Source organism: Opisthocomus hoazin, chromosome 2, assembly GCF_030867145.1.
Source record: "Opisthocomus hoazin isolate bOpiHoa1 chromosome 2, bOpiHoa1.hap1, whole genome shotgun sequence".
NCBI lineage: Eukaryota > Metazoa > Chordata > Aves > Opisthocomiformes > Opisthocomidae > Opisthocomus > Opisthocomus hoazin.
The window spans coordinates 37,142,674-37,167,891 of record NC_134415.1 but is presented as its reverse complement, the minus strand read 5'-3'; the positions used below and the strand labels follow the sequence as shown (position 1 = coordinate 37,167,891).

The 25,218-nt window shown below is 40.5% G+C and overlaps 1 long non-coding RNA gene across 1 annotated transcript in view; it reads left to right on the top strand.

Moving 5' to 3' along the window:
• The first annotated feature begins 3,310 nt into the window (after positions 1–3,310).
• Positions 3,311–25,218, top strand: part of LOC142365309 (uncharacterized) — a 44,168-nt gene continuing 22,260 nt past the window's right edge. The window contains exon 1 of the long non-coding RNA XR_012766416.1: positions 3,311–3,468. This is a non-coding gene — a long non-coding RNA (uncharacterized LOC142365309). The remainder of the gene's footprint in view (positions 3,469–25,218) is intronic.

Below are 25,218 nucleotides of genomic sequence, written 5' to 3'. Positions count from 1 at the left end.
CTTCTTTCTTTACGTAAACGGGAGAAAGATGTTAACCTGTTTAATTAGGAGATCACTGTCCGCGCTGGCTAAGGCTTTTGCTTGATTTTCCTAGCTGGTATTTCCATATGCTGCAGAAAATGATCAGCAACCAGCATGGCGTGCATAATGCTGGCAAGTAGGATTCAGCCAGGCAAACTCTTCCTCAAAGCCATGTATTGTACACCTCAAATAATGTACAATTTTCTTGCCTGTTTCATGGTTAATTCTGATCAAAGTGACATTTTTTTCTTCATGTGGCGTTAACTAGTTTGAAAAATCTCCCCAGTTATATCTACCTTGCTAGACATAACTTGTCTTCTTGGATGTAGAGTGCTTTATGTCATTGTCAGCTGTCTCAAGTTGATTAGGATGGATAAGATAGGGTATCAGAGGCTACCAACATTTCTGAGAAGTCGAAGAGCAAGAGTCGGGGAGCAAAAGGACAGAGCTGTGCTGCAAGGGAAAGCAAGACAGGAGCAAAGGTGACAACTCTGCATGCAGGGAAAGGCTTCTCACAGGTCTTTTTTCATAGCAGTACTATGCCAGGTTACACACCATACCACAGCAGAGCAGCTTTAAGGGCAGTCTTCAAGTATTCAGGTTTTCTGAAGCTTTTCTGACCTTACCGGAACTTTCTCCTTCAGTAGAAAGTGGCTAAGAACCTTGCAGACACAAGTCACAAGACAAGGGATGTGATGCTCAGAACTCCTGCATGGTCCAAGATGACAGATTCTGTGTTATTAGCTGGTTTAGGCTTTCTGTGAGGAATTAGCAGAACTCAAAATTAAGAAGGTGGGATAAAAATATTAAAAATACTGAATGAAATATTAGGCTGATTTCTGTTCTTTTAAGAACCATTTTACTCATGATCTGTCAATGGCATAGATTTATTTATATCTGTGCCGTGTGGGCCTGACCCAAAGCCAGAAGCTGCAAATGATCCTGCATCATGCTAGAGGGCTCAGAGGAAAGAGAAATCCCGCTATGCTGGTGAAGGAAAAGGAGCGGAATAGATCACATTTCTCTGCGTATGTCTGAATAAACTCGAGGTTTCTGTTGATAAATACATGGTAGCTGCTGTAAGGAACATTTATAATATGCCATAAATATAAATGAGTTCTGGGATGAAGAGATACTATCTTGGAAGATGAATCATGAATGCGTTTTTTTTATACACAGGGGAAAACTATATAATTATGTCTTAGTTAATTCATAATAAGAAAATCGTTATAGTTTCCTTCTATAAGTGAGCTACTAAAGAAGCTAGGACCTAGGGAAACAGTGCTTTACCTGATAAATTGTCTTCATGTGACAAGAAGGAGAACTGTTAACATAGTTCACTGATTACGTTGTGGAATGGTGGAATGATCATTCATTAACAAAACTAGCCATACAGTAGTCTTAATGTTTATACAAGAATCCTCCTAATTAAGATATGAGCTGTTGATAGTTGCATGTTTTTCTTAATAAATGATGATTTGTGAATGAACTCCTACTTTTCGATAGGAAAGTTCAGAACAACCTCAAACTCTTCAGGTTTGAAAATGCTGAACATTTCAAATGAAGATGGCTTGTTTTTAATCAGTGTTGCAAAACAAAGCACTCTGCAAAGAGCTACAACAATTTAAGCATTTTTAGCTTAGGCTTATTTATTATACTTCATATATACATTATACTTATTATACTATAAGTTTCAGGCTTATTTATTATACTACAATGTATTATATATTGACTTGCCTCCTCTTTTGACATTAAAATTAGTGTTGAAGTGTCGGAGATTCTCCTGAGATTGAAATTGTGTTTTCTAGATAACTCTAAATGCATCTGCTTCTCTTCCCGTACTGGTTTGATTTCTTAATTTTTAATGCCATTACTCTTGATTTATACCACTAAATGAGAAGGTGTTTTTTAAACCAACAAACATGAGCCACCTGGGTTTTCTTAATTGCTGCAATGAGTTGTTCACATATGCCTGCTTTATATGTGATGGAATTATTTTATTTAATGTCCAGGTTTCCATTCAAGAGGAGGAGTGCGTATTTGCAGTGCTGATGCAGCTGAAGTTATTTATCAGTGTACTGCTGTGCAGTGTTGTGTGGATTTTCTAAATCTGCTAATAGGCCATGCCTTTTACTGTCATCTTTAAAAGCCAGTATCTTTGTGCCTTCCTTTCTTCTGTTTCTGAACTGACTTCAGTGGGTATCCCAGCACTCTCAATGTAGATACATTATGGATAAATCTGTTTTACTTGGGTGCTTGAACTACACTTTAACTTTTAGGTTTGGGACAGATGCAATAGACCCTGCCACAGTGAACACACAAGTGGATAGAAGAAGCCTCTGGAATGTTTTCCATTGCAAGGTCCAGTATGTTCCTGTTAATCCAGTGTGTTGGGGAGACAAGAGATTATAAAAAGGACATTTTAAGAGAAAAATTGTTTTAATTTGTGCAACTTTCAAGGAGCATTGTACAAAGATTTGGAGTTGCTCTGTTTGGAAGATGAGGAGAAGTAAATCTGAGTCCTGGAAGGACATTCTGTATGTTCATAACTATTTTATCCTTACTAAAGGAGAATCTAATTAAAATAGTATTTTAAGCTTATTTCGCTGACTTCCACTATCTTTGGTCTTGTATATACACCCAGTATGAATGCAAAATTAGATAGTGGTTCTTTATCCCACTTGCTTTGCATCTGGTGTAATAATTTATTCCTGAGCAGCACCAAAGAAGAGTGAGCTTCCTTCTTGCTGTTCATTGCTTTTTTGGTCCCTTTTCGTTAACATTAAGAACTTTTTGATGGCACATAAATAATATCACCAAAAATATTTAAGCTTACAGTTGAAAAAGGCTGTATTTTACATAGAAACATCATAGTGTTCACTTTCTGTATGATTAAATTGAACATTTAATAAGCACACTAATTACACATTTATATTGATGCTGTTGACTGACAGTAATTTAGTCAAAAGGGTGAGCCTGGCTTCTCTGGAGGACAGCTCTCGCTACCCAGCTAGGTGGAGGGCTGGCCATTGTGAAAGTAGTGATGTAGGAGGCTACAAATGCTGGCAAGTAAGAAACCCAAATCCTCTCTCAAACCGTGAAGACTGAATCTGTCTTCTAATACAGACATAGACACCACTGCTGCTGATGGCCATAACTCATAAATACTGCCTCTTCTTTCACACTTAGTTATGTTTCTGTGTTTGAAAAATGGGATGCAACGTTTATTTTAAATCACGGGCCCTTACACTTGTTAACGCAGGCTTTATCTCTAAGGAATGAGCTGTGCCACTTTCCTGTGACCTTGCCTTGAGCCAAGCGGCCAGGTGACATCTGGGCCAAAACTCGTGGCAACCTGTGCTTCTGGCTACAAGGGATTCTTCTCTTTGCTGCCTGGGATGTGGTGTATCGTCTCATCTGTTATCCCCCGTGCCCCACTCCTTTCAGGTAGGAGCACTCCAACAAGAAAGTTTACTCCGGCGGTACTCCAAGCTAGTTTTTGTGATGTTCTCTTGTACATTACGTGTGTTAGCAGTGCAGCTGTGGTTCGTAGAGCATCCCGACATGGTGCCTCTTTCAAACCAAATTTTATGAAGGCTTTTGTCTTTCCTTCCCAAGTCCTCACCATTTCCACCTTTAACGCTAGGCTGCTTTCCTTGTTATTACAAGGATTACATTGACTGCTAAGGAAATGGCAGTGATATATTATTACTTTCCCTCTTCCTTTTGTATATACCTTGTCTGTTGGGACTTTCTAGTATTCGTATTGGATACATCAACGAATAGCAATTTCTAGACAAATTAAATGTTAATAAGTCCTTGTAATAGATGTCAAGAAAAGTAACACTAATTTAATAATACATGATGTTTCACTGATAAGAATCACTGCTCCGGTCCATAAAGCCTAAAAATCTTACATTCAGGTGCTTGTTCAGGACAAATTAACATGGATTCCATGTTACAAAAACAGCCAGGCAGGTTTGTTGAGATGCTGCTTTAGTAGCTTAAAGGACATCTTGGTGCAGTTTCTTTCTCATTTCACTTTAGACTTTACTTTCTTTTAAAAAAGACCTATTTTAAAAGGTGTTACCTTTTAAATGCAATTTAGCTTTTAAATTCCATTGGAATCAAGGGACGATATTTCCATGAGCTTTAATGACATGAGAAGGGGAGTGTTGGAAGTAAGAATTCTGAGTGTAGATAGATGTAGCAAAATTTGTGCACTGTTTCTACCACCAGTTGTCTGTGGTGAATGCTGTTTTGTTTTTTTTTTTTGAAGTGCGGCTGCAATAGCATAACTTATCGTCTGTCTTTATTACCTTCTCCGGCTGGACTCTGATTTGTGACTGCTTAATGGTTTGAGCTCGCAACAACATCCCACGAACTTGATAAAAATTATTTTTTGTGAGGAGGGTGACTGAGCAAGGGATGAAATAATACTACATACCAGAGTCCTAGAAAATAATCAGGATGTGAAACGTGTGTTTCATAATGCCTTCAGTAATGAGGAGTGTTGTCTTCATTAAGCTAGGGAGAAAGGATTGGTTAAGATTGGTTTAGAGTTTTCTTTATAATGTTTTAAGGAGCTATTTTTTCCTCATACTGCTGGTTCAGAGACAAATGCATGGTCTGAGAATGAGTCCCCTCTCAGTAGTATGCTGATGTATGCCAATGAAGAGAGAATGTGCCTGTCATATTTATATCTTGTTAAAAATATTTCATGAATCTGAGGGGAGAAGCATGCAGAGTATTTTTATTAGTTTGCATGTATGTGACAAATAGCAGAATTTTGGAAAGCCACTTAGCATGCCTTGTAAAATGTTATTTTATTAGCTATACTTATAGTTTGATACCATCCTGATATTTTTGCAGATTTTTTACTGTAAAATATTTTCAGTGCATGAGTACTGTAAAATATTTTTAGTGCATGAGTTGCTCGTTTACATACATTTTGTTACCACTACTGGGATTTTTGGAACACTTTCTTAATACCATATTATACTGTGTGATAGATCTAACTGGATAACTTTGCTCATTCCTGCGAAATAACTACAGAAGGGTCAGAAGGATTTGTCCTCCAAATAATTCCACAGTTTATCTCAGTTTCTGTCAAAAGAAGCGTGGTGTGTTTGGAATATGAAGGTGAAATCAATGCGTCTTTTACATATTGTCTCTCAAATCTGTTGCAAATCTTTAAATAGAAGAATGTAGCTCCAGAATTTAGCTTTGTAGGCAGACTCCTGACCCTTTTTGGCCTATGTATTTTTTGGTGGTACTTTTGTTGTCGTGGTCTGCTGAAACAATTTCACTGTGCATTTCATTCTTTGCCTGGACCACTGGGGATGTAAATTGTCATTCTTGGTATGTCAGTTGTCATTGGAGGTGAGGACAGTTGCAGTCATCTGTGTTGGCCTGGTAACGTGCTGTGCTGCGTGGGTACCTGCTGAGGTGGCCCTATGCTCCTATTAATCGTAGGACAGCCATTTGGGACACAGGAAAATATCTTTATGGCAAATTCTGCCTAAACGGGTTCAGATGTCTTAACTGCAGAGGGAAGCTTGGCATCTTGTATATTTCTGCCTAAGCTAAGCAGGCCATTAACTTAGGGAAGGCTTTGCAAAATCAGCTTTGGTGTATTTTCCCACCCCTCTAATCCCATCCTTTGTGCTTCCTTTTAGTGAAAGATCTCTGCATCCTAAAATTCCCTTTGTTGGCATTCCTGTCAAACTCTAAGGTCATAATGAAGTTGGTGGGAATTTAAGCTGCAAACTGAATTATTTATCATCTATCTCACCGGATTTGAGCAGCTGTTTTTTTTTAAGTAACATGCACATAACTGTTAGCACCCTGATTTAGTTTGACAGCACTATAATAATGATAGTTTGATCCTACCGCAACTGAGTACAGTGATTTTTGGATCCTTTTTTCAATGGCAACTTTATTGTTCTGCAGCTGCACAAAGAATATAATAGAATTGTTCCATGAAGGTTATAAAGCTTAACCCAAGTTTATTTTCCCATTTCATTTGTGTTAGTAATATAGAAGCTGACTTTGGCTACTATGTCTCCTGAGACTATTTTAGATGTGCTTGTCTTAAAGGCAGGAGATAAGGACGGAGTCTGCTAAGGTCGCTGAGTAGTATATTGTGTGCAAAATGCCTGTGTTTGAAATTGCAAGAAGAAAGGTAATAAACCAGCTTAAAAATTGGTGCATTTTGTCAGAGTGAGAAACGTGAGCGAGTCTGATAAAAAGGTAAACTACTTCATGGTGAGGAATTGTCTAGCTATCTAGCTTGTGTATGTGCGTGTATTATATATGTGTACATTCAGATTGCTTTAATCCGGTTGGATACATACCCAAATTTGCCAATACCTAGCAATCTACTTCATTTGAGCAAATAATCCAAATTTGAGAGAAATGTGGGTTCAGAATGAAAGGTGTTTTCATCAGGGTGAGTGGGGAATGAAGAAGGATAGAGTAATTCTTCCCCTTCTTGTCTCTTGGAATTTTACTGCTGTAAAGTGATATCTAATGGTCAGAGGCTGAAACCTGTGGGAATTCAGCATACAAAAATGCCAGAAACAGTCTGGGTCCCTCCACAAGTGCCCAGTGTCTCCATGGAGGCTGGAGCTGGAGGCCTCATCTGGAATCCACTGAAAACTATATTTAAAATTACGATGTTAGTCTACTGCCCTTAATCCTTGGGTACAGTTATGGAAGCAGTCTGGATGGTATTTTCTGTACTTAACATAGGAAAAATTGCCTAACCAAAGAAAGAAATGGAAGTTTGTGATATAAGAAGTTCCCTCCCTCCAGTGTCTCTCTTGAAGTGGTGCTGCCTGGAATGCTTACATTGGGTATGTACACAGTTATTTGGTTTACAGGACCTGTCAGCAGAACATGATCATTTTATGCACGTCTTCCTTGAAGACAGTGAACAAAAAGGTCTTTTTCTGGACTCCTGTTCATGATGCTGATGTTATTGTGTTTTAATTGTGTGATAAGAGCAAGTTAAATTGAATTTATAGTTAAAAACAGTCGAGTTGACAACAGATGTATTCAGAATGCATGTTAAAAATGTTCACAGGGGAGAAAGATAAACTCAACGTGATGAATATAAAGCTCTAAATGGCCTTGAGATTTTCAGTGTTTCTGTTAGTGAGTGCTTGATGGATGACTGTTTATATGTTGCTAATAAGCTTTTTCTTGCAGGTTGGATGAAAGTATTTTTTTCCCCACATTGAGTCCCTCATGCTCGTGGTGGCTTCCTTTCCCACCTGCACCACTCACACTTTTGTCATGTTGCCCCAGTTTTTCCCTCCCATGTTCCACTCCTCCATTCTGCACCTCCCCACCTATAAATAATGTCCTGTTACTGTTAATGTGCTCTTGGCAGCGCTGGCACAGTGCAAAGATACTTATTTATAATCTTTGCTATCCTTTATTAGTTCCGGGTGGGTCATTCCCCCCCCCGCCCCCCTCCTTTTCTACTCTTGACAAAATGAAGCACTGCAACTGCACTGATTGTTTTGGAGCTTGTTTCAGGATCTAAATTTTCCATGCATCTTTGAGATGTCGATACATTAATGTGGACTATTCGGTTACTATGAAAGTAATGGAGTGAATCCATCCAAACAGTTATCCTGAAATTGTTGAGTCTCCACATAGAATAGAGCTGAATTGAAATAGCTCTGTAGAACACAAGAAGCTTCCATAGTGAAAAATACCAAATTATGGCAACAAAAGGTATATAGTTGTTGTTTTTTTTTACCAAGGCTGGGAAAAACATATTATTTGGGTAACTGTAATTACAATGGAACATCTGTAGCATGAAACTCTGTGGGAACTCAAATGAAACTGGAGAAAGGCATGAAAGAATTTCTAGATACAATACAATTCCATACAATATTATTAACAACTCATTTTTTAAAATGAAGGTACACTCAGTAATCCCATGTGTCTCCATATGAGTCATAAATGTAAATGCTGACTTTTTATACCAATAGAAGCAAGATCTAGAAGCATCACTGATTATTTCTACGTGATTTGGGAAATAAGGATTTCCTAAGCATTGTATCCACATCAATTTTTATATATTCAGCTCTACTAAAATAATGGTAATGTTACAAGTGCGCCAGCTCACTCAAGCAATTTCTGATAGCTATGTCACCGTAAGTAATATTCGAACCTGAGCACAGGTTAAGACAGCATCTGAAGAGCCCTGGCCTGGTTTTGTAGGACTATTGATCTTGCTTGCTGTCGTGCCACTTTTCAGTAATCTGCAAACAAAAGGCTATATTGACTTTGTTTACCCTCGGCTCTTGTGGCAACCTCTGTTCTGATCGTCTCCCACATCTTTTGAAAGGTAGCATTCCCGATGCTACTTTAGCAGTAATTTCCTTGTTATTTTTCATGTGTAGTGTGCTTGTGTGAATGCTTTTTGCATAATTGCTTTCCACTGCAATTTGAATTCTTTCCTAGACACCCCATGGAGGTAGTCTGTTAATTTTTCTTGGTACAGAAAAGAAGATCCTATTTGTGTCAAGCACGGCAAGGCTTGGCAGGGAGTGATTGCGAAGTAGCACTGAGTTACTAGCATGCTTGCTGCATTTTGGTTTTGCCTGCTTGAGAAAATTTTTGGAGGTAATTCAAAAACGTTACTTAAAAGAAGCCCCAAGCCTCAAGCCACTAGTTTGTAATTTTTATTCCTGTGTATTGATAGAGGGACTCGGCAACAAGCACCATGCAAAGTTAAGACTAACCTCTTGTGGTGGCGTGGATAGAAGGGCAGACTGAAAAAAATCTAGGAAAAATCTGTAATTTGCTAAATTACTGAGGCTGAAACATGGGAAAGGAACTACAAAAAGAAAGCATTATTCTGTTCTGTTGTCACCCAGCACTGGTTGGGAAGCTACTGGCAATCATATCCTGTTGCACAACCTTGAAGAACAGAAACTAGCAGTAACTCCAGACTGTCAAATTCTGACCTCCCTGATAAAAGGGTCAGTTTTCTGAGTGTCTGGTAGGTGTCCTGAGTCTCTGAGTAAGTCTGGACTCCTTACGGTGTACCATGCTAAAAGTCAAACTTCTGGTAAAATAAACTTTATGAAATTACCGTTGCAAGCTGTTTTACTCTTCATAAATGTCCACATTATCATCATAGTTAGAGCTGACCAGAGTGGGGATTTTGCTGCCACTAAAATAAAAAATTATACGTTTGAAACCTTCATTAACAGTAAAGCAAAAAAATTCGAAGTGCATGTGAATGGCAGGGGGACAGGCTGCTGACAAGCAGGGCTTACTGGAGAAGCAAAATGAGAACACGTAAACAAAAAAAGTCAGTGTTATTTGCCTTGTGAGAAACTCGGACTGAAACCAAAGATGGTACAAAAAAAGCTCTGAGTTATCTTACTGCCTTTAAGTCAAACTGTTCAATGGTGTTGGTATGTTTCCATGGAAAATGCAGTTGCACTGAACCAGTGTTTCCTGAGATGAGCATTATTTTGTCAGTGGACCATTTCTGTATTTTCTTCCCCCACAAGACCCATGACCATTTCACGGCACAGAAATTAATGTTGCTCAAGAAACACGCACCCATTCAGTGTTTTGTTCTATCACGGGGAGCCTCACTTACTGAACTCTACTCTGACCCTGCTTTGGAAGCAGAATGAATAACTGCTGAATTTCTTCTCTTTCTTAGAAAAGCTTCTGTCTGATTAAAGAAAAATATAGGAAATGCTATTTCAAGAGAGAGGAGGCTTGCTAGAACTCTGAGAGGTTATGGGGACCTTTTCTGTGCCAGGGTATGTGTTCCTGTAGTGAAGTAGTGCAAAGGCTGTTCTCTCTCTCGGATGGACATCATGAGCTGTCCTGGGGGACGTCAACATTTTCAAGCTCTTTGACTGCAGAATGCTTAGTTTCTCTTTCAGCAGTGCTTTTAAAATGACTTTTTTTTTCCCCTGAATTGCACAATATTTTATAATTAATGGGTAAAATATGTGAACAGGAACAACAAGGCCCACAAAGGATCTTTTCAAATGCACTTTTTTAAGATTGTTATTTAAATTCCACAGGGCTGGAATCAATTGAAAATACAGTCTTGACTTCCTCAATGCACAAGCCAATGGAAATCTATAATAACCTCTGGGGAGAGAAAATCAACGTTTGCGGGTTCAGTGACCATGAGAAGACTCATCAGCTCCAAAGCTGAGTTTGCGTAGTGTCAAAGCAGTTTTGTACTAAACAAAAGTATACTTTTTGAAATAATTTCCTTTGGTTTATTTCTGCAGTAACTGCACTGCCTAATCCTTATTAAACTGCACAAAGGAAGGAAATGTATTTCTGCCTGGAAATTAAGATCAAACAGTAAAGAGCACCTGTAGGACTGTAATGATGTATCACTAATGGATAACTTCGTGGTGTTACAGGCAATGCAGAAAAACAGTAAAGTGGCCAGATAGTAGTAATTGGTGGTTAATCACTCACTAGGAAGAGGAATGACACAGATTAAGGTAATTAAGATCCATATCCAATGAAAGGACAATGTAGACAATTAGAGGGACTGCCTTGAAATAGTTTTATACCTAATTCTTTTATCATGTCATCTTTAACTTCAGCTGAAGACTCACTTTGGTTGAAATTCGAAGATTGAAATAAACAGGATTATGTTAAAAAGGGAAGTTTGGAACTGATAAAAGAGATACATTTCTGTACAACTTTTGGTTAAACTGTAGAACTTTCAAGCAGAGGAAGCTATTGAGGTCATGAACATAGTATTTCTGAGATGATAAAGTAGGTATTTATGTGGATATCTATAACTGCTCTAATTAATGACAAGTATTTCTGGAAGAATTTCAAACATTGAGCTTCAAGGTTTAAACAAATATTTGTTGGAGATGAGGCTTGGGACCACATTATTCTGCATCTTCTACCTTGTCTGGAGGAAGAGATAGATTGAATTAACATATTGGTGTTGCACCAAAGCAAGCCACTTGCACACCAGTTAGCAGGTAGACAGCAGCTTGAGGGAAGAGATTATTCCCCTCCATCCAGCACATGTGAAAACACACCCGGAGTGCCATCTCCAGTTATGGGCTCCTCAGTACAAGAGAGGCACGGACATAGTAGAACAAGTCCAGTGGAGGCCACCAAGATGATCGCGGGGCTGAAGCAGATGTGCGAGGAGAGGCTGAGAGAGCTGGTTTGTTCAGGCTGGAGGAGACAAAGGGCAGATCTTACTGCTGTTTACAAATACCTAATTTGAGAGAATAGAGAAGATGGAGCCAGACTCTTCTCCAGCATACGCAGTGATAGAACTGGAGGCAGCAGACACAAGTTGCACTGTGGGAATTCTTTTTTCGTAAGTTTTGTTGGTTATTTATTTAACGGTGAGTGTGGTCAAACGCCACCTGACATGTGAGGGTGGAAGAGCTTGTTTGGAGAGGCTGTGGGATGTCCATTCTTAGAATTACTGAAAATGTGATGGGAGATAGCTGTGAGCTAACTGGCGTAAGCTGACAATAATTCATAGTTAAATGAGAATCATCTAAAAAATGCTTCAGAAAATATTTTGTTGTCAGAACTGAAACCATTTATGACATTTGTCTTCACACTTAATATCTGTTGCTTATGGATAGCTGGGCAAAATGTCAAATGTTTCCAGTAGTCCCATAGGTTTTCAAGGGGTGTTTATATCTGACAGGGGTTTTTGGAGCTGTGATTTTTGTGTGGTTGTTTGCTTTTATTTTTGGTGTTGTGTGTTCACTGACCACTCAGGACAAAAGAGTGGGGAGAGTCCTGGCTGATACATTATTTGGAATATGAATGTCTCGAAAGCTCTATGCCAATTCATTTGAATAGGCGTGTATGTGCCTTTTTTTAGGGTAAAATTCCCTAAAGTGATTCAAAGATTATACAGTGAACTTAGATGATGTCAGGCTTGCTCTTGTGCATTACACTGTGTATATGTGTACTTAAATAATCGTACTTAAATAATCTCTTAGAGAGAATGCTTCTATATTAGAACTTGCATTCATGCAGTAAGCAGGTGCAAGATGTCTATATTAAGCACTGCCGAAACAGATATTTTATGGTTCTGAAACAGTGTGCAGATTATATTATGTTCAACTTTATAACACCTTCAGCTAATTTTTAAATGTAATCTTTCAATAATTCTGCCACTCAGTTGTCTAACAAGTTGCTCACAGCATAATGAATTTTATTCTTAGACAGTGAAATACAGAACAGCCACCTCTGCTGGGTTTATACTGCTTTTTATTTTGAGAATAATTTTTTTAAGGAAAGAATGTACCTGAAGGTGGATGCCTTGGGAAGCTGATTCTGGAACTGATATTCTGGAAACACAGCAGAGGGGTATATGAGAGAGAGTTATGGGTAATGGGATGCTGTGGCAAGGAAAGTGAGGAACATTCAGTGCACTACTAAGCTAGTTAGGAGAGGAAAAGGAGTTGTTTTAGCAGCACTTAGAGCATTAACGAACTTGTGGATTTGCAGAAGAGGAGGTGAAAAACAAAGATCATAGAATTGTGGAATAGTGTGGTTTGGAAGGGACCTTTAAAGGTCATCTAGTCCAACCTCCCTGCAGTGAGCAGGGACATCTTCAACTGGATCAGGTTGCTCAGAGCCCTGGCCAACCTGACCTTGAGTGTTTCCAGGGATGGGGCATCTATCACCTCTCTGGGCAACCTGTTCCAGTGTTTCACCACACTCATTGTAAAAAATGTCTTCCTTATACCTAGTGTGAATCTACCCTCTCTTAGTTTAAAACCATTGCCCCTTGTCCTATCGCTACAGGCCCTGCTAAAAAGTCTGCCCCCATCTTTCTTATAAGCACCGTTTAAGTACTGAAAGGCTGCTATAAAGTCTCCCTGAAGCCTTCTCTTTTTCAGGCTAAACAGCCCTAAGTCTCTCAGCCTTTCCTTATAGGAGAGGTGTTCCACCCCTCTGATCATTTTTGTGGCCTGCTCTGGACCCTCTCCAACAGGTCTATGTCTTTCCTGTGCTGAGGGCTCCAGAGCTGGACGCAGAACTCCAGAGGGGGTCACACCAGAGTGGAGTAGAGGGGCAGAATCACCTCCTTCACCCTGCTGGCCATGCTTCTTTTGGTGCAGCCCATGGGCTGCGAGCACACATTGTTCGCTCATGTCCAGCTTTTCATCCACCAGCACCCCCAAGTCCTTCTCCTCAGGGCTGCTCTCAATCCCTTCATCCTCTAGCTTGTATTGATAGTGGGGGTTGCCTCGACCCATGTGCAGAACCTTGCACTTGGTCTTCTTGAACGTCATGAGGTTCACATGGGCCGACTTCTCAAGCTTGTCAAGGTCCATCTGGATGGTATCCCATCTCTCAGGCATGTCAACTGCACCACACAGCTTGGTGTCATTGGAAAACTTGCTGAGGGTGCGCTCGATCGGGCTGTGTAGGTCATTGGTGAAGATGTTAAACAGTACTGGTCCCAATACTGATCCCTGAGGGACACCACTCATCACTGACCTCCATCCGGACGTTGGACCATTGACCACTACTCTCTGGGTCTGACCAGTTCCTGATCCATTTAATAGTCATCCATTAAATCCATATTTTTCCGATATATAGAGACGGATGTTGTGGGAGACCATGTCAAAGGCCTTACAGAAGTCCAGATAGGTGACATCCGTAGCTCTTCCCCTGGAGTGATGTAGTCTCTCCAAAATGATCGTCCTGCCTTGGAGATGAGAAGAGTAATGGAGCTAGGAGTTTGAAGGGAGATAAGTTAAACTGAATGTGACTTTAAGAATCATTCCCATGGAGGGGGGAGCTGGAGCTGCTCAAGAAGATGAGGTTGTACGTCTTATCTGACTGTCTTACAATACAGTAAGAACATCTTTAACAAAGCTATAAGCCCTGGTTCACATCAAGGCAAAGAAAGGGTGAATAACCATTAGATATTATAAAAGATATAAAGAAATGCCACATCAATAGCAGAGGACATCACTAGTGAGAACAGGACAGAAGTCAGAAACAAATACAGAAATAGACTGAGACTAAGTAGTATAGGAAAAGAAATTTGAGTGATTCTTCCTTGTATTACTGACACGTTGCCTTCACATTCATTTATAATTAATATCACAGTGGGAAACACTTTGAGAAATCAAGCAAAAAAAATATAGGCTATTCAGGACAACAAACTCTTACATGAAAAACACCTTCCAGACTTTGTAACCTTTAAGTTATGTGTATGCAAGTGGCTGAATTGAAGCAGCTCTGCAGCAGTACTGAATTGAAAGTAAGCAATCAGAAAAATCTGAAGACTTTTTTGTGGAATTAATTCAGTTGTGATCTAAACTGCTATGAAAACTCAGTTCAGCTATGTACAGAAATGTGAAACACTTGAAGCAACTTGCAACTTGTAAACACCAAATATTTTCCCTAAGCCTGTTTGCATTTCTAGCATTTTTGTCTGCTTGATAGGAATACTAAATGAGGCATTACTGTAGTTGCAACTATAGGAAATGCACTGTGTTCATTTGTCATGCTGCATTAAACTGGAAAGGCATTAATGACCAATACAGGGAATGGTGTCATTAAACAGAGGCTTAAATAGACAGATCTGAGATCATTAATGAAGCCAGTAGATAGGAGATACAAACTTTGGGGACGAATTACCACCATGCCCAATTTATTACTGTATAAAAGTCCACGGGATGTGGAAATAGCGTTGAAAATCAGTTGGGATGTAATGCTCATCTTGTTTGAAATTAAGGGGTATCTGTTAAAAAGAGTAGCTCCATTACAGGCTTTGGATATTGCTTTCCATTGCTAGTCCCGTGGGAGCTCGGCCATATGCAGCTTAACCCCTTAAAATGAAGTGCTGGATTTTCAGACTGTGTGATCTCATGATACCTGTTTATGTAGCTGTGCTGAAGCTGCAGTACAGATGTACTGTCTGAGCGGATAACTGGATAACTCGGTAGTGTACAACCAGTGTATGGTCTCTTTTACAGTCTAGCTATTTGTACTCTGTACACAGTCTCTTAGTCAGCTTATCGCAAATGCACAGTCCTAAACTAAAGTGTGCTGTCAGGTTTTATGAGAAGACATGGATTACATTTTTCACAGCATTTGAGCTCTGTTTCCAAAGAAGGTGCTAGCAACACTATGCATTGCACAACTGCATCTTGGGTGGTAGGTTTTGGCATCTTTGTGCCAAACAGATTTTATGGAGTGAGTGGTGGGGAGGGGGTTGCCTACTTAGGATGGACTTTACAGTGTAAAGTCCATGGCACGTGAAGAGAGGAAGGAGCGGAGGGTGGTGGGAAGGCACCAATCCTAAACCAGCAGAGAGTGAGGTGAATCTGGAATACAGTTTCTCTCACAAACTTAGGTGACTTCTTGGCCACCAGTCAGGGCCTTCATAAGAGGTGGGATGGCTCCGTTGCTGCCGTTGCTGTAGGTAAGGATAATTGGTAGCTCTGATCCATGTTTTATGAGGTACCACCATAGATGGCAGAGCCCGATTTTTCTGTAATGGCTGAACAGCAATTGCAGTCGCACAGAAAGTAGGGAACCTCAGATACGAGTCCTTCCACAGTGTGAGAGGGATTGAATACACATCTCCCCAAAGAGTAACCGCCTCACCTGCCTAGGAGTGAGGCTAAGAAGTCACACTCCTGCCTCCCACCACATCTCCTGCTGATCTGGAGTCGCCGGGCAGCCGAGGCACAAGTTCATGGAGCCAGGCAGCAGGAAGCCAAAGGGATTCGGTCCCTGTAGCTCAGTTATGAAGGTGGCAGGTCCCACCTCTCTTGGCTGCTTGTGTAGTTTTAAGAGCAGAGCCACTGCTCTTTAGCACAGTGATGTGCCCTGCGCATCCCTGTGGGAAAGAGGTAGAGAGAGAGCTTTCAAGTCTTACCGGCTGCCACCACTTCTGCCTCCTACGCCATCTTTTTCGTGCGATAATGGACAAAGTGGTGGCCTCCTCACTGTTTCTGTTGTGACCAGCACCCAGAGGAACCTGGGAAGGATGGATGTCCTGCGTATGGAAGCTGCTAACTGCAGATCTGTGAAAGAGTGATTGAATAAAATACATGAGCAAGACTGCTGCCAGATAACCTAGTCTGAGGACCAGAAATAGCACAGTGTGTTAGCATCGTTTGGGCCACAGTGGAAGTGGCCCGAGCACTTCTGACTTACGATGAATAATGTCACCATACGACACTGAGGATGTCTCCCCTGTCCTGTGCAATGTAGACATGCCCTTGAATAGTTTGTTGCCCTTTGAATGCTGCTACCCAAGCAATAGCCAGGGTTTTTTATGAATCCTGCTTTTGAATGTGTAACTCCAAATTCCTCCCAAGGCACATTTTAAGGCTTTCATTTCTATCTCGGAATACATTTTGTTTCGCTTGTGTTGCCTGGGCACATAAATGCATGTCAACCTGAGACCAGAATGAGACTCAACAGGCGGGCTCCAGAGATGTGGAATAGTCAAGGCCCAATTCATTGATGTAAATAACAAGGGAATAAGGATCTTTAGACAGGGCTAAGAGACAGCCCTGCAAGCAGAAAGACTTGTGAGGCTGGAGGAGCCATGAAGCTTTAGAAGATGCTGTTCCAAGGGATGAGGCTGTTTAGCAAATCTTAGCTGGTTCATCAAGGGGTATGTGCTCCATCCTGTGCTGGATGCTGAAGAAGACCTGTTCTGGAGATGTGAGGTAGATACCTACTTACCAATGTAGCTGCACCTATCATTACATTTAAGCCTGCTATTTCAGTCCCACATCTGGTGCCTGTGTAATCCTTTAGTGTGGTCAGAGCCAAATGCTCTTGGCAAGGGAGCAGAGGATGCTCGCAACAGCGGCTTGTGATAACCCCAAAATTAAGAGGCAGGAAAGGGACTGGCCTGAGGTCAGCACACTCTCAGGGAACAGAGCACCCTGCTGTCATGCTGTTACCTGGGGAGCAGGGTTTTGAAATCCAGGGTCAAGAGAACCAAAGGCCAGAGGTGGACTTGAGCAGTTTGACTACAGAACCGGCTAGGTCCCGTGCTGGGCATAGCAAACACTGGGGACAGACTGGTGTTGAAGCAAATGTACCTTGAATGTCTAATTCTCTTAAGTGCTCTGGAAGGTGGGACTGTCTGGAAGGTGTACACAGATGTTGTGGAGAGTAAGGTGGAAACTTCCTTTTTGCTTTCTGAATACTTTTTGCTTGTGTGTGAATGTTCATTGCCCCTATAATGATACTTCCAGAAGGCAGATGAAGTAAAATTAACAGTACTTTTTCTTCATGACTGCTACTTCAGTACCTCTTCATGTGCTGTCTGTTGGCATGGAAACATGATGCTGAAGCTTTGAGAGCTCACCCGCAGAGGCCAGTGTTTCCAGCAAGACCCCCACCTCTCCTGGCTGTCTCCAGCTGATCTGTTGTCTGCAGCTAAATCCTAATTGGAAACTGAGCACAAATTGGGGCAGTGTTCGGGGACGAAGAGAAAGAAGAGTTTGAGCTTGTTAATAATGAATACAGCAGGCTGTAAGGAAAGATCAGAGGGTAGTGGAGGAAGCAGCAGTCTGAAATGTGGAATGCTATCTGATTTTCTCAGTTAAATTTACTTGGCTCTACCAGTGGCAGATTCTGCCCAGTTTCCATAGTTTTATGGCAGTAGTACACGTTGAGCAACATTTGCTTTTGGTCTGCTGATGTGACTGTGGTTATAATAATGAGCAGGCTAAGAATTAATGTCTGTCTTTCTGATGAGAGTACACTGGTGTATTTATACTTTTTAAGATAAACGAGGTAGAAGTTACTAAGAATTACATTGACATGCTCTTATTGTGTTTATTAAGTCAATTTATTTGACTAAATATCTTTATCACATCTCACTGTAGAAATTTTTGTGAATGCTAGTCTCTGCTACTAATAAAACTACCCCCATACTCATGCATAAGATAAACATGTTTGTAGGTAGCTACTGCCCCTAAGCCTTGAAAAAAGAAATGACATAAAAATGATTGAGAACGTGTTAAAGATTTCTCTTCACTGTAATGCCTTCACCTAGTTGCTCTTTGACTGCATTATAATTATTTTCCTGTGAAATAGTAACGAAGAACTGCTGGATAAAATAATTTTGTTCTGCTCTGCCTGGTGCCTTTTTCAATCACGTCATTAACATGAAATCTTTAGCACGCTTGTGTGGAATTGTTGCCCAAATATTTTCAGCATGTCTTTGTTGACTTACTTTGTCACAGGGGTTCATTTAATGGGAAACTCGAAGGGGGTATCACTCATATCTTTTAATGCACTGCACGTTTGACACAAATCCACAAAATTGATGGTCATAGCTTCAAAGTGTCCCACAGTGGCATAAATAGCCTCTCATTCTGGTGGAATATTGTTTTAACATGTCAAAGTGTATTTGAGAAATAATATGATTACCCGTGGATAATGCTCTTGGCCTCATTGTGCTGATTAAATAGATGCTCGGTTTGCAGCGGGTTCTGCAGCCCTCTGTTAAGCCTGACCTTTTCTCCTGGCTGCAATGCACCATGGCATATTAGCATGTGTTCTGCTCGTTACACTGAGAGGCAATTGCCATCCTGAAAAACGTCAGATATCCCAGTTAGTACATGATCCGCTTTTCTGTTCCCTTGGCCTTAACCCACTGTCACTGAATATCCTGAACAAATGCTGAAGACAGTTGGCAATATCATAGAAAAATTGATCCCGGCATCTGGTGCAATGTGTTTGGCACAAGCTAGCACTTGAAGAGCGAGTGTTGTGCCTCTCTTTGTCCCTCTGTCTCCCTTAGTCTTGCATAAATATTTGTGTCTTTAATTCTGAGTCTTCCATATAGCTGGAGGAACATAATGCTAAGGTGCCGTAACTGAGGCTCAGGATGAGTCTGGCATATAAAGCAGTAATAAAAGGACCATAATGTATTCAGAAAAAGGGAAATCTAAAAGGCCAAATCTTGCTTTGCAGCTTAAGGCACATTTCTTGAATGTTCTAGCAAGCTGTTTTGGTGCTCTTGCTCTTTGGTGGCCTGGGGGTTGGTCGTGGCAGGGAATTTGTGTGGCCACACCATGAGTAACAATGGAGACTGAATCCTGATCTTGTTAGATATGAATTAGCTTCACTGGTCGCAGTGGAGATGTTTCAAACCAACACTGATGTAATGAAATCAGAATCTTCTAACAGAGAGATGCAGTGTTCAGCAATTTAAAAGACAATAGTATTGATATGGCTGGGGTAGTAAGATAGGACTGTGCTACCTCAACCCTTCCTGCTTTTGGTGATGCTCTTCATGCTATCTCATCCCATGCTTACAGGGCTATTGCTGTTGTTACTGCACGCTGCAAGGTGTTGAGTCTGGCATCGTGCTCTGCATCCTCTTAGGTGAGAAACTGGTAACCACTGTAGATGCGATGGAAGAGCTACTACATGATGATAAGGGGGTACGTAAGGGATATGTCTCTTAAGAAAGGAAAAATATGCAAAACGTGGTTGCATGATAACCAAAGCAAATTTCTCAAATAAGAAGTAGTGTTTGAACTCCAATTCAGACCACAAAAGCTCGTCTAGGAATGCCACTGAAGTGGGACCAGTATATTAGTGAGTTTGTCTTTCATGTAAATGCTGTCTGGTTGAGCTACTGTAGCAACTGGCCAGCTCGTGCTTGAAATCCTAATACTTTCAGATGCTGTTGGATCCTTTTTGTGGAGGGCCAGGGTTGCAGCGCAGTTGGCTTTGAGTGATGGACTGCTTTTCTGCAGTGTTCAGTGCTGCTCTGTATTGTTAAGCATCCTTAACAGAGCCTACCTTACAGAGGAATATTTCAGCTCTGCTTTTATTTTCTCCTCATGTGAAGTAAAAAACTGAGTTAACTGTCTGCAGAGTGGGGTCCAATTTTAGTTTTACATCAGCATTTAATTAATCAAGGACTTTAATTAAGTTAATTAAAATTAATGTGGTTGATTTAAAATAGGCTTCTAGTAATATAATAAACATGTAACTACGGAAGGACTGGAATTATACATTAAAAAGAGTATAGGTTTTAGTCTGATCTTACATAGCTGCAAAGCTTCCTCTGTCTGTCTATATGAATAAGTCTTCTGAATTCAGTGTAAGATCAGAAATAGTTGGATAATTTGACCTTCTGAATCTGTTCTAATTGGCTTCCCGCTGCTAAGCAAACTATCCTCTCAGACACCGTGTTCTTTCTTTTGGAGAGGCTTGTGTCACTTCACTGAAAATAGAGGTCATATCCTCAGTTCATGTATATTTTCCAGTTGCATTCAAGTTAATAGTTATGTCTGTTTTCTCATAAACATGTTGTGTATATGGAAATAGATAAAAGCAACTAAGTGGGAAGAGATGATTTCAATATGTAATGAGGTAGATACGCTCAGTTTCTGTTAAAATCTCCAGCATGATCTCTAACACCACATTATTCACTCCAGTGTTTGTTCTCAAGCACCAGGGCTCCTGCTTTAGCGATGAGTTAATGCTTGATCAAGCCTTGAAGCTTAAAGGTTTTAAACAGAACACTGAAAACAACTTCAGCTAAATGGTGAATCAGAAACTTTGATACTCCAGTCTATCATCTATTCAGAAGAGAGAATCTTGCAAGATGCACTGTGCATACCAAAGCTCCTTATAATCCCTGCAAGTTGGGAGAAATTGGCATTCCTTGATACTAAATTAATCTTTTCTTTAAAAAAATAAAAACAGGGTGAATACAGAGCTCAGAGATAAAAAAGTGAATTACTGTACTTTTGCTGCAGTGTAGCTCTGAAAAATGAGCTGTGTACTGAAGTGATGGACACTTGAGAACAGTTAAGTTAATATTACCTCCTTCAGTTAATCTTACCTTTTAGCTGCATGTCCTTCAATGTATTTTCCATATTTTATTGTTTGAATTACATGCCTTTGCAACAAATGGCTGCAAACAAACTAATAAATGAAAACACTCTGAGAACTGATAGCTTCCCTAGTTGTGCGATAACCCCATTATTTATTGTCTGGACAGCCAATACTATATTTTGTTGCATAACGATGTTCTTCCCTTCTGCCTATATGAGCATCTCAAAGTGGGACTTGAAAAAGTACATGGGGAAATGACGTTCTGCCTTGTTTTCAATTTGATTATCAAGGCCTGTTTCCTTTAAATGCTTTTTAAAATTCTTTGGAGAGAAGGGGAGAAAAGAATATGCTTTCTCAAAAAAGGTAGTGTGTCTTCTGTTTTGAATTTTGATCTGCACTAATGGTTTCAACGCTTAGGTCTTATAGCTGTCCATTTAGCTTAAAAGAAGACATGATGGCTTAGGTTTGTAGGCCACATCTCTGATAAGGGCATTTGCTGTTCCTGATGCAAAGCTATTAGCTCTTTCTCTGCAATTGAGTTTCGGTCTTTTTGGTATTAGTTGGGAAATGATGTGACGACATGGCAATGCTTGCTATTCATTTTTGTCTGTGATATTTAGCTTGGGATGACAGATCCTTCTGCTGCCCCAGCTGACTTCCAGACATCGGAAAATCTGGCGTGATGACTAGGAGGAACAGAGAGATCTGACTCCTGCCCCAGTTGTACGATTTATGAGCTAGTTAACTTCTGCAGCTAGAACTCTCATTTATTTGCATCACCTTAGCAAGATCAGGGCTGTAAAAAGGAACGCTGTTGAAAACTTCTGGTGAACTTTTGGACTCTAGTAGTTTGCTATGTGCTAGACTGCAGCCTTAGAGTTGAATCAAGGCTGTTTTTTGTGTCCCTGAGGAAGTCACTGAACCTCGTCTTGCATCAGCTGGTGAGGATTAATTCATTCATGTTTCAAAAATACTTTGAGAGTGTCATCCGGATGGAGTTATAGCAGTGCAAGTGTAAACAGTGCACCACATTTTCAGCAGATGTTTTTGAATGTTTACTCTATTGATTGACGGTAAATATTCGGTGTTTGAGCTCTGTGCCTACGAGCTCTGTGCCTATAGGCTATTGATCAGAAGCATTTTGTAATGATTTTTCTGCTCCTTGATTAGACAAACGTGCAAGCACTCTGGCACAAATAATTGTATGGGTGAAGCTGAGGCTTGCTTGCCAGGAACACTGTTTCTTGGGTTTTAAAAATTTCTCCAAAGCCTTTGGTCAGAAAAATAAGATGACTCAAACGTTTTCAGAGAACCAACCCAGAGGGCTCAAGAAGGGCTGACAAAGGGCTTAAAATGTCCAAATAAATTGTTGTGGATGTATTTCTTTTAGTATTTTCCTTGTTGTATTTAGAACATAGAAGAAGGTCACAGAGTACGGAGATCCAAATGATCACATCTGTAAATAGCATTAGCACTAAAGATTACTGCCTAATCTGGGAGAAGCACTTCTGTTGGTCCTCATCCTTCAGCTATGATTGACAGAAAACCCCACTGGGTTTGATCCAGCTGATGCCAGTGGGGATATGGGCAGCACTGCCTCCTCCATGACTGAGTCCTTAGCTGACTGATGTCTCAAGGTCTAGGCAGCAAGCTAAGATACATCTGTAAAAAGAAGAATATAGTCTCAGTTTCCAACAAAACCACTGAGATCTCTGTCATGCTGAGGGCTGGGAATAAGGAATAAAAGAAAACTATTAACTAAGGTCTCCTTAGAGCAAGAAATGCTGCAGCGTTCCTTATGGTCTGTGAAGCCCCTAGTAAAAAGTAAAGAATATTAGAGCTACTGAAAACACTGTTCAAACTCTGATCTGACTCGTCTGAACTTGTCAGCTTTATCTCATAAGCTCACTTTGGTTCATGCAGGGGGGTCAGGGAGAAGAGCAAGAATTGTGCTCTTCAGCCATCGAGCCACTGGGAAATGTCAAGCTGTCAGGCTCTGACAGTGCGAGCCAGCGGAGCTTCTGAAGTCACAGAGCATAAGATGGCATCTCTTCTCCGTGGCACTGCTCTAAATACGACCTCAGCTATGTGGATAAGCTGAGACTCAAGCCTCAGGGAGAGCAGAAGAAGAGAAGTGTGGATGCCAATAAAACGTTTCTCACATTCAATAGTGTGACAGTGTTTGAGAGTCGGAGGGAGGTCAGTTCATTTCACCCTAGCCCAGGTTTTATCTGCTATCCGTGTCTGGGCATGTGCTCTCTGTATCTTTGCCAGGGTTCATAAAGTGGTTTGTACTGGGAGTAATGCAAACTGAATTATCCATTTCACTTAATGTAGATCTTCATAAATTGTTTGGAAACTGCGAGAGTATTTGTTCATACTTACTTGCCAAAGGCTGAGGTTTGCAATATATGTGGTATTCTTCAAGGACCTCTCTTTCACAGTGGAGCAAAAACAAGGATCCAGTGAAACTAAATGAAAATTTTGCTCTTGAAATTGGTAGGCCTAGGACTCACGATGTATTGATTAATCACCCTGACTGGGCTACTGAAAAATTTTAAAATAACAAATTATTGCATTTCAAATAATACAGTTTTCTTGCATGAAATCTTTATACATCCTTTTTTCTGGCTTGATGAGCAGTCCCGCTGACTACGACAGTCCTTTTGTTGCTTTGCTTCCCCTTTCAGCAGTGGTCAATCTGTCCATAGTGGATTTCTCTGTTGGGAGGGACCATCATTTTGAGGGTGTTTTGAAAGTGCCTATCAGTGTGGGCTCTGCTAAAAAAAATAGGTGAATAGTACACTATTAGTCCCCTGTAGTGAAGAGGGAGCAAGAAGGCTGATGCATGTGGAGAAACGGAGCTGCACTGCAGAATAACGAGCAGATGGGTAGATTCCTTTTGCTACACATGACTCTGCTACAGTGGTTTCCCTTTCATTTATTTAGCTATGTTTGCGCTCAAGCACATCTGTGCAACAGCCATTTTTCACCTCTGTTTATTTGCCAGTATAAGGCATATATATATGACATCCCTCTTGCTCAAACTGAGAGCAGCACTGAAAACCTTTCTTTCATATAGCAGAATATACGGAGTGCTTTGAAGGTCCTTCAGTGAGACAGCTGTAGTGATGTAAGACTTAAAGGCACACAGAGCGCTCAGGGACGCAGGTTAAAATTCTGGTCTTGGCCTTGAGCTTTGCTTTTACATGTTCTTGTCGGCTGTTTTTTTGCTGCCTTCCAGTTTTGAAGTTGCTGACATAAGACGATCATGCTTCCTGCAGTCTCTCTGTAGTGCCAAAAATTGCCAGACTTACAACAGAGAAAGAAGTGCAGGCAAAACTAAAAAGACCAATAAAACCCAACCAATGAACCAAACAAAACCCCAAAACTTTGAGATTCTGATATCTCCTGTAATGGCAGTTGTGGAGCTGATTCTGTCTTTAAAAAGATCTTTTGGGAGTCTTCCATCTTTGCGTAGTGATCCCTGTAGACCGTTACAGAAGCCAGAATCATGGTTGCATGCATTTGCCTTGTTCACGGTATATGTTCATTTTGTTTGTGGTGTTCGTGTTCCAGTTCGGCTGAGTGTTATTTCTGCCACAGAGTACACCATGTAGCTGTGCAGTTGTGACCAGTTTTGGTTTACTGGGAGGAAAGTGTGGCTTCTGCTAGGCTCTGGACCCTCTCTGCTAGCCCACCTGGGAGAAGGGTCACAAGCAGAGGTGAATAAGTTCTGTGCAATTTGGGCTCAATTATTAAAATCTGGCAGCTGCATGCATCATCATATAGTTAATGGGAGGTTTGGAAAAGGCTTTTACGTGAATGTAAGGGTGATTATTTTTCCTTTGACATGTAAACGAGCTTGCACATTGCTCTGACTTAAAACACAGCTATTCCTGGTTCTTATTTGTTACATCTCATTATATCTTGTACTTTAATTTACATTTCTTGAACTTTTAACTTTTTCACGAATGTAATTAATGTGTTTCTGGCAAGCATTTGTGTATCATTATTGACATATTTCAAAGTAAGCTCGTTTCTCATTTTCTCATTGCTTCTTGGAATCTTTCTTTTTTCTTTTTCTATGGAAAGAGAACGTTAGGTCCAATTCCTAAAGGATGTAACCTGGATACCAAGGGCACACATTTGTCTGCTGTTTGTCTATGCAAAACTCTAATCCTGAATGTAAATACTCATCTGTTAATTATTTGCATGCAGGAAAGATGGTGGATGCGTCCACATAAAGCTCCTTTTTTTTCTTTTTTTCCTTTTTTCTCTCCCCGCTTGTGTTGGGGAAGAGCTCTGTGATGGTGAGTTACCATGGAGTTCAAAAGG